The 9,754-nt window shown below is 45.6% G+C and overlaps 1 protein-coding gene across 1 annotated transcript in view; it reads left to right on the top strand.

The window, feature by feature from the left end:
• qsox1 (quiescin Q6 sulfhydryl oxidase 1) overlaps positions 1-1,020 on the top strand; it is a gene marked incomplete at its 5' end in the record, with an annotated part of 38,912 nt that extends 37,892 nt beyond the window's left edge. The window contains one exon of the mRNA XM_080547422.1: positions 1-1,020. This exon is cut by the window's left edge and continues 912 nt beyond it.
• Positions 1,021-9,754: the final 8,734 nt, after the last annotated feature.

The following is a 9,754-nucleotide window of genomic DNA, read 5'->3' as shown; positions in this document are numbered from 1 at the left end:
TCTGGGTTGATATAACTCTTGACTATTTTCTTGCGAGCTAATTTGAGCCTTTTTTGACCACTTGTGAAGGATGAAACGCATACTCGAGGGAATCAATGTTATCAATGTTATCGTTATAATCTAGTGAGAGAATACGCCACCGGAATGACGTGTGAATACAAGTGATTGTATTTTGTATTTATTTGTTTTCCGATTGTTTTTCGGCTTCATGTAACGCCATATGATAACGTCATTTATTTTGTTCCGTGTGAAGAAAAAGAAATTACTGTGTATGATGGGATGGATGTCAATGAAGGAGTCTCATAGAGCCTTTAAAAGTATTTTTCAAAATCTAAATACAGTATGAGACAGCACGCCATTGGTCTCTGGGAAACTCTCCCTCCCAAACAACTGTGTCGGTAGTGAACCAACTACAGACTACCGGTGGATGTTTCTAGAAAGAGATCATGTGAATACAGTCTATTCTCTACAAGATGTGATTTTTCAATCAGAAATTGAAGTGCCTTGAATGAAGGACATTTTTGGATTAACTGTGACTGTGCCTCAAAGATCCCTATCCCTGGTTATTGATTATTGATTACCGATTAAAGCATTAATCCAGATGATGTTTCCAAACATTCAGTAAGATGTTACCGACAACGATTTCCAGACAATCAACCAATCAACACCTGTTCAGATACTGTCAGTTGTGTGATTGGTCAGATCTAACAGCTCAGTGCTAATACGTTCCTCCCATTGGTCACCTATGTTGTGAATGACCATGACCCCTGCAGTTCTGCGATTGGCTGGTACAGTGCCTGTGTCGTGTTCCCATTGGCTTAGCACAGTAGAATGTAGAGGTCGATGAAGTGTTGTGGAACAATGCTCTCGCTAGCTCTCTCAGAAGGCTTAGCCTACAGAGAATCAGCAGGATTTGGGTTTTGGCTGGGGTCCATTACAATAAGCTGACTGGTATCTCTCAATTTAAGATGCCTTGTTTTGCTTTGCTTATCTGAATCAATAAAATTATTTTTGCTAAGACTTTGTGTTCTTGTTTTGATTGTTCCCTCGTTGACCGTGTTAGACTAAGTCCTTTGGGTTGAGTCGTGCCAATCGTAATGTGATGTAAAACTCTAACAACATATTTTGTTCGGTTGCATTTTATGTTAGGGTTAGAGTGACGGTGTCCATTTGTGAGCAAACCTGCCAACTACATACTACAATGTCAATCAAATGGACCTTTTAACCTAGCATCAACACCATCCAACATGTCCTCCAATTTTCAGGCATCCTTCATGATGAACCTTGTTTTCTAATCAAAATTGGAATCAGAATGTTAGTCTATTGTTACATCACATTGTATAAGTAATATGAAAGAGAGAGAGAGAGTAAAATTCTAGGCTTCGGGTTAGTCAACATTGTGATGCTGAATGCCAAAAATGTCAATGTTCTTTGACTTTGTAGCAATGAGAGGAAATGGCAATAGGTATAGTTTATGGGTACGGTGGGGGTGTGGGGTCGTGGGGGGGTGTGGTGGGGTCGTGGGGTGTGTGAGGGTGTGGGGGTCGTGGGGGGGTGTGGTGGGGTCGTGGGGTGTGTGAGGGTGTGGGGTCGTGGTGGGGGGGGGGGGGTTGTTGGGCTGTAGGTTTTGAAGGAAAAAGCCTGTTGCCATCTGCTCGCTAGCGCTGGGCTAAATCCTAACAATTTCATTGGGATTATGGCAAGTGTGTAATCCAGCTTTCCTTTGGGCCTGCGGGAGATTACCTCGAGGATTAGCCTCCACCCGATAATAAACTTTATTAAAACGCAATCGGCTTTCTGTTCCCCTCTCTTCCCTCCCTCCCTCACACACTTGGAAGTGGGCTTGGCTCTGGAGTGTTCGACCGTGAGGTTGGGTGGGGTGCGGGGGGGGGGGGGGGGGGGACCTTGAGGGGGGATAGGAAGAGGAGGAGGAGGAGGAGGAGGAGGAGTGTTTTGATGTGGTCCAGATTACACGCTGGTCTGAAGGACACTAAACGCTTGATCTTCAGCTTTGTGTTTTCCTGGAACATTTCACTCCCTCCTCAACCTCACCCCCCTCTCCTCCCCTCTCCTTCCCCTCTCCTCCCCCCTCCTCCCCCTCCCGTACCCCAGGTCCCTCCCCTCCACGTCTCCCCCCCACCCTCCTCCCCCTCCCGTCCTCCCCCTCTCCTCCCCCCCCCAGTCCTCCCCTCTCCTCCTCATCCTCCCCCCCCCGGTCCCTCCCCTCCACGTCTCCCTATCCTCCCCTCCGTCTGATGGGAGCGGCGTTGTGTTTCCGGAGCGGCCCGGCGGCCTCCACATTGTCTCCTCCTCCTCCCCTCCCTCCTCCTCCCCTCCCTCCTCCCTTCCCTCCCCCCCTCCCCACCCCGGGGTCTGATTGATGGCTCCACATTAAAGGAGGAGTGAGGCCCAGAGCGAGCAGCTGGCGTCTCTTTGACTAAATCAAACCCGCCGCTCACACACAACTGTGAATTAAACCCAATGACACTTTATGATCCACAGAACCGGCGGGCCGGTGGAGAAATGTCCTCATTCGTCAACCCGGAAATTACACACAAGGGTTGGGTTGTTGGTTTTTTTGCCGCCATTTTACTGATTGCTTCAGATGTATCCATAAAACTAATTCCGGAGAGTTTTTTTTTCCGCCTTCTCTGATCTGATCAAACGCTTGGAGGGGCTCTCTTCTCTTCTGCTCGGGCCAGACTTAATGTGAATTATGAGAATTATGACGCGCACACAAACAAACTTTCATGGGTTTGTTTATCTACTTGACTCTTTGCTTTGTTGTGACTGGCTGATGAGCCCCTTCCCTTCCCTTCCCACCGTCCTGGGGGGTGTTCCATCAAAGTTGCTAAAGGACAATCCCGGCTTATTTTGATCAATCCCGCGAGATGTTTTAAGAACAAAAAATCCTGCCTCACGAAAATAAGCCTGGATTTTCCCTTAGTGACGTTGATGGAATACCCCCCCTTGCTGTCTAATTGGTTGAGGACTTTGTTTACTATGTTTTCTATTGGATTAGAGTCAGGCAGGTGCTTGTTGACCCCTTGACCTGTGGCTGGGGGGGGGCGGTCCTGGGGTGTGCTGAGCCCAGTGTATTATGGGTATTAGATGGTAGAGACTAATGAGGTCTAATGAGGAAGTTGGCTGTGGTGCAGAGATGGGTCTGTGTTTGTGCCAGCGTTGAGTGTGGAGGTGGACAGGCCACCCTGAGGACATGGGGGGGGTTTAATACAGTCAGAGACTCTCTGCCAATCGGCTGGTATCTCACGCTGGTTGCCCAGGGATACACAGCACTTATTGGGGAATTGCACTATTCTGAATTCTCAAAATTCTAGAATTTCTTTTCCTCAGAAATCTAGAATTCTGAGTGAAAATAATTTTCCTGGCCCTTGTGCACTGTTTTGAATTCTAGACATTCGAGAAAATCTGAATACATTTATAGAATGTATAGATAAAAGATGTACGCCTTATTCCAAAGCGCTTTACAATGTCTCTCCTTCACCCGTTCACACACACATTCACACACCAATGGCGGCAAGCTGCCATGCGAGGCGCCGACCCGCTCATTGGGAGCAATTTGGGGTTCTGTGTCTTGCCCAAGGACACCTCGACACATGGCCAGCTGGGGTTCTAACGCTCTGCCGACCTTGCGATCATTAGACGGCGGCTCTACCTCCTGAGCCACAGACGTACCTAGAACCCCTCTTCTTCAGGCCATCCTCCCACGTAGACAGACTCAGTCAGCTAGCTCTGTCAGTCAGCTAGCTCTGTATCTCTCAGGGGGGGAGGCTAGTGGAGGTAGAAATCAGAGGCCGGTGACGTCATGATAATGAATGGAATGGAAGGAGAGAGGATATGGATTCATTCCTGATTCTGTCCCGTGCGTTCGTTACAATGAGCCCCGTCCTCCGATGTCTACCTCCGCGGGCCTCCCCTGCAGCCCCAAGGCTAGCACCAGAGGCTAGCACCAGAGGCTAGCACCAGAGAAACAGAACAGAGCCCATCATGAGATCTAAAAACAACAACAAATTAAAAAACTCAAGGGTAGAAGAGTCCTCCTGCTGTCTTAGGTGTTGTCTTCCATAAATAAGACAAAGCAGAGTTTTATAGCGCGTCTCTCCTGTTCGTTCTTCCGCTGTTGATATTAACATGCAGGGGGGGGGGGGGGTGGGTGGGGGGCAGATACCTTTCCTGCCATCTCTCCCACTTTAATAATACCATAAAGCTTTCCCCCCTATAGAGGGTGAGAGAACACACACACACACACACCAAGACGGAATTAATTAAAGAAGAAGTGAAAAAAACGTGTGAAGATATGATTCCCTTATTCTGTCTCCAATACCCATCTCCCCCCCCCCTCCCCTGCTTTACATTTACCCCTAGTAGTAGGGGTCAAGCAGGGTCAAATTCATCTCATTTTACTGTGGTGGCTCCTCCCCCTACACATCCTGGGAGAGCTGTCTCATCTGGTCTTCAGCGGCATGGCCGCCGCCAGTGCAGAGAACAGCTGGGCTAGCCTGTTATGTGACACAGACGTCACATTGTCGCAAACAGTAGCCCCGCAACATCACCACTTGCGCCTTGAACTCGCCACTTCTGACTTGCCGACACACGTGTCCGTCTCCTCAAATACCTGATGTTAGCTGAAGTTAGCCAGCTACGCTATCGAAAAGCCAGAGGAGGGGTGGTGGGGGAGAGGGGGGGACAGAGGGGGGTGGTGGGGGAGGTGGGGGACAGGGGGGACAGAGGGGGGTGGTGGGGGAGGTGGGGGACAGAGGGGGGTGGTGGGGGTATTTGATCTTGAGGAGTGAGTTGACCATCTCAACTCAGCTACATATGTACCTTTACATCCAACAAGAGAACAGCTTAACTATGTACCTTTACACCCTTCAGATGAACGGAAGCAATTTACCATTCGAGGGCGGGGTTGTGGAAAACCCTGTACAGTGGTAAATGAGTCCACAACCCCCGCCCTCGAATGGTCAATTGCTTTTCTACAACAGCCACCACATAATATAACAAATAAATACACAGTTGTAACATTAAATTCATGTATTTACAATCATTAATCATTTCAGAATACATATATTCTTCCGCCACAGAATATAGTCCCATAAACAAGATCAACCATTGCCTTGTAGGTCAGCACAGGTGTTCTTAATCAGATTGATTGGGAGGCGCATTGATACTGAAAATGCGGTCTGAACTGTGTTTTTTTTAGATATTTACCACTGTTGCTAGCCAATCAGAATCCAGTATCCAAACATGCTGTTGTAGAAATGTACCTTTACCAACAGATGAACAGCTGAACTATGTACCTTTACACCCAACAGATGAACAGCAGAGCTAGCCTACTTTACACCCTACAAAAAGGCCTATGGACTGATCATCCCTAGAACAGCACGTGTCTCCCAGGGGAGATGGTAGCCATTACAGGGGAGGCTGGTGGAGGTAGAAATCAGAGGACGGGCTCACTTGAATGCATGGAATGGAATGAGGAATCTGTATCAAAGTTTGATAGCATTCCTCATTCCATTCCATGCATTACAATGACCAATCTACCTCCACCAGCCTCCCCTGCTATAGAGCTGTGGCTTTGTAGAGGAGATAGGACTACTATAGCAATGAAGACAATAAGCTATAATTCAGTACATGAACATATATATAAATATACATATCTATTTTGTTTTACAATATAATCTAAAGTGTAACCGTACCATTCTGGACCCATTTTAATCATGATTGCTGATTTGTATTGTTGTATTTATTCTATTATATTGCCAGTGCCACCATAGTATTCAAAGCCTCGAACCAAATATTCCTACATTTTTAAACCCTCACTGAAGTCAGTCAATAATGAAAATGCAGCATAATTGATTTTTTCAATTAAAACCGTTCAAGTCCAGCAGGCTGAGGAATATGCTAATGTTCTTTGTCAAACGGAAAGGCGGCTCGTTCAGGTCTGCCGTGCCTGGCTGGTTAGGGCTGTAATGCACCTCACTCCTCAACCCGCTGGCCGGAGATGCCAGGGTAACATCCCAGGGTAAGCCCCCATCCCAGACCCTCTCATTTCCTCTATATATGGTAGTTATTTATAGGCCTCCCCGACCAGGGTGTGGAGTTGATCTGTACCCAGGGGAGGTGGCTGATTGTCAGGGGTAGGAGCTCCGAAGAGCCTCTCCTTTAGTATTTGGGACTCGTTATGAACCCAGAGCAGCCGTTGCTCAGAGTTGTTGCTTTTATATTTTCGAGGTAGACAGACCTATCCCTCGAAAGGAGAGGGAGGGAGGGAACGATAAATCAATAACTTATCAAATGCATTCACGGCGCTGAAGCGAATTCAGTTAGGCTCCCCCCCCCCGCCTCCGCAAAAAGAGATAGATAGGCCGAAAGATAACGGTAACCTGATCTGAAAGCTTGACCCGGGACAGTTTATTCCACAGTAAAATGCATGGCTTCGTAGGAGCCGCGTAGATGATGAACTTGGAGAGGATCCAAAGCTCTGTCACTCATGCTGTTTTAATGCACTCGAGTGGCCGTGGTCTTGTCACCGGAGGGGGGATATTTGCTCTTTCCGTCCAGTTCCCGCGTTTATAAAACGATTTAAATCGGCGTTCATTTGGGATAATGTCCTCAGTGTCAATTGATACAGTCGGCCGACTGTACATTATCATATTTTTTTTTAGAATAATAATTGTAATTATGTAGGCCTACTTGGGCTGGAATTCACTCAAACTCAAACAGGTCATAGCACTGTTCGCTTTGTTTAGATTGCTCCACGTACGCGCGCGCGCACACACACACACGCACGCACGCACACACACGCACGCACGCACACACACACACACACACACACACACACACACACACACACACACACACACACGCACACACACAGTTTTATCCTGGAAGCATCTGACGCCGAATGGAGTGAAGGTGACAGTGTGTGAACGGGTATTTATTTAAAGAACGAACGAGAAAGACCAATCTATTTGACAGGGAGCTGTAGTAGCCATGTGTATCTTATCTATCGGCCTACGGGAAAGTGATTTGATAACATTGAGCCCCATTGTTATTTCTTATTATTTGGAAGAAAAAAAAAAACATCAGTCAGAGTCGGGCTGCTGTATGCAAGCTAACACATCTCCTGTAATTACGTATCATACATTGAGGACACGAAAGTGTCGAGATTTAAACAGAGATTTTTAAACAATGTATTTCAGTGTAACAACGTGTGCAGACTATTTCTTATATTTTGGTTGCATACTCTGAAAAAATACAACACACATGTATTTCTTTGTGTAATATAACAATGAAATAGGCTATACATGTCTGTCTCGTTAGCCTATAACAACTCGCAAAGGCCTATATGTTTAGTCTGGACCACCAGTTTAACGTGTGGTCTGATAAAAAACAAAAAAAACAACTGACTGCTAATATGAATCAACTAATGAAATCAACAGGAACATTTAATATTTAGCAAATCGCTAAAGTAAATCAGGCCGCTGTGGGAAAACATGATACTTGACGAGAATTCATGTCGTTTGTTCCAACAATCTCCTCTACTAATTACCTAAATGGACAGGAGCTGTCAGGAGACAATAACTATTCCCTGATACAATTTGCTCCCAAGTGCAATTTAATTTCCTCCGTGCCCTCTGCCGGGGTTCGCTCTCCCGTTCTGGTTTCTAAAGGAACGGTGAGCGCGCTGTGACACCGATGTACCGCGAGGCAGCACCGGTTATCTCTCTTGTCGGTTTCTATTTTTGTGAAACGGACAACAACAACAATAAATATGTTAAATCGAGTGCTGGTCAGTTTTCCCTCGTGCTTTCTGAACCCAACAGGAATACAGAAGAAAGAGAAAACAGGAGAGAAAGCCTTCTGCTCTGAGCGCTGTCCAGCACCAGTGGTGCTGAAATGAACATGTGGCCGAAATCACCTGAGCAGGTAGGTCTGTTTACATCACCTTCTGGAGTTCAGATTCAGATTCAGATTCAGATTCAGATAACGTTTATTGCCATTATGCTTGACACATATAGGAATTTGTTTTGGCATTTACAGAAGGTGCATTTATGCTTTTTTTCACATATATATGAACAAAACAAGTACAAATACAAATGCAAAAACAGGACAACACAGGACAGACAGTGCATGGATAGTTAGGAGACGTGTTTAGTTACGGCAGTGACAGGTGGTGGACTAGTGTCTACTTAAAATGTATATTTAATAGGAAGTTCTCCTCTTTCTGTGATGTGAAAACCACGTATTGTTCTGAGGGCATTGTGATTGTCCTCGTTAAGTCCAGTCCTGCTTATCAAACGTAACTGGATAAGAGAGAGATTTGTCCCATGCCGGGTGTACAGGCGGACAGGGGATTCCAATATAGCCTTCATGGGGGATTACACTTTAATAAAAACAAGAATAATAATGTTTCATTTTGTACGTTTATGGAATAAAAACACCATGATTATGATCGAGGAAACACTGAACTCCACAATATTTTTTCTTCATATTTTTATATTTTTTCTAATCATCGTACTTGGATTGTGATTGGTGTATTTGGTGTATTTGGATTGGGACTTTTTCATTTTGCGCTGTAATCTAAATTATTTCCTATCCAATTGTGTGTGTGTGTGTGTGTGTGTGTGTGTGTGTGTGTGTGTGTGTGTGTGTGTGTGTGTGTGTGTGTGTGCGTGTGTGCGTGTGTGCGCGCGCGCGTGTGTGTGTGTGTGTGTGTGTGTGTGTGTGCGTGTGTGCGTGTGTGCGTGCGTGTCTGTGTGTGTGTGTGTGTGTGTGTGTGTGTGTATGTGTGTATGTGTGTATGTGTGTGTGTGTGTGTGTGTGTGTGTGCGTGTGTGCGCGCGCGCGTGTGTGTGTGTGCACGCGTGCGTGTGCGTGCGTGTGTGGTGCACGTGTGCGCGTGTGTGTGTGTTACTGTCTGGACCAGGCCACTGAAGAGACGCTCAAACCCTGTTTGGTCTGTTTGATATGCACAACACAACTGATGGGAAAAAATGGCATGATGACATCTCGGCAGAGAGAGGAGAGAGACTACATTAAAGTGTTGATTCGATTGAAGTCGTGTTTATTATGTTTCTATCGAGGTCGCACTTTAGGATGTCTTCCAGTCAATCACCGATACCGAGTTACTAACCATCTTCTGTCAATTGTGCCTCTTATTATTTTTGGTCTGGAAACATCGAAGATACTTTTTCGTGCATGGAAACCAATCTTGTGATCACCTTTAGGCACAAAAGCCACGTTGCTTGTTTTACATAACCAGCAGGTATAAGTTGGGCCTATAAGGACACACTACAGCTATTAACGTGAGTTTAGAATGATAAGGTTCTATCTCCGTTTAGGGCAGTTCAGAGATATTGAGGGTCAAAGTTTTTACATTCCATTATGTTTTGTGAGATGGAACCTTTGTATTTTATGAATTACTAACTCAAAGATTTCAAGATTTAAAAAATAACACCACACAGGCATTAATAAACACCTAATGGATCAGATTATGTAAAAAACTCAATTTTGACAAAAATGGAGATAGAACCTTATAATTCTAACGTCACGTATAGCCGATACAGTAGAGGCGTACAGGAGGACGGTGAGAAAATGAATGGTTGTATTTTAAGACCTCTTGGTCGGCCTCGCCTTATATATACCGATAAGATGGATTTGTGAATCGCAGATGTCAATGAACTCTTCCACTGAAATATGATATCGCATTAGAGGTGGCTGGGTCAAC

This window comes from Nansenia antarctica (assembly GCF_963989245.1).
Source record: "Nansenia antarctica genome assembly, chromosome: 17".
In the NCBI taxonomy this organism is placed as follows: Eukaryota; Metazoa; Chordata; class Actinopteri; order Argentiniformes; family Microstomatidae; genus Nansenia; species Nansenia antarctica.
This window is presented reverse-complemented; position numbering and strand designations above follow the sequence as displayed.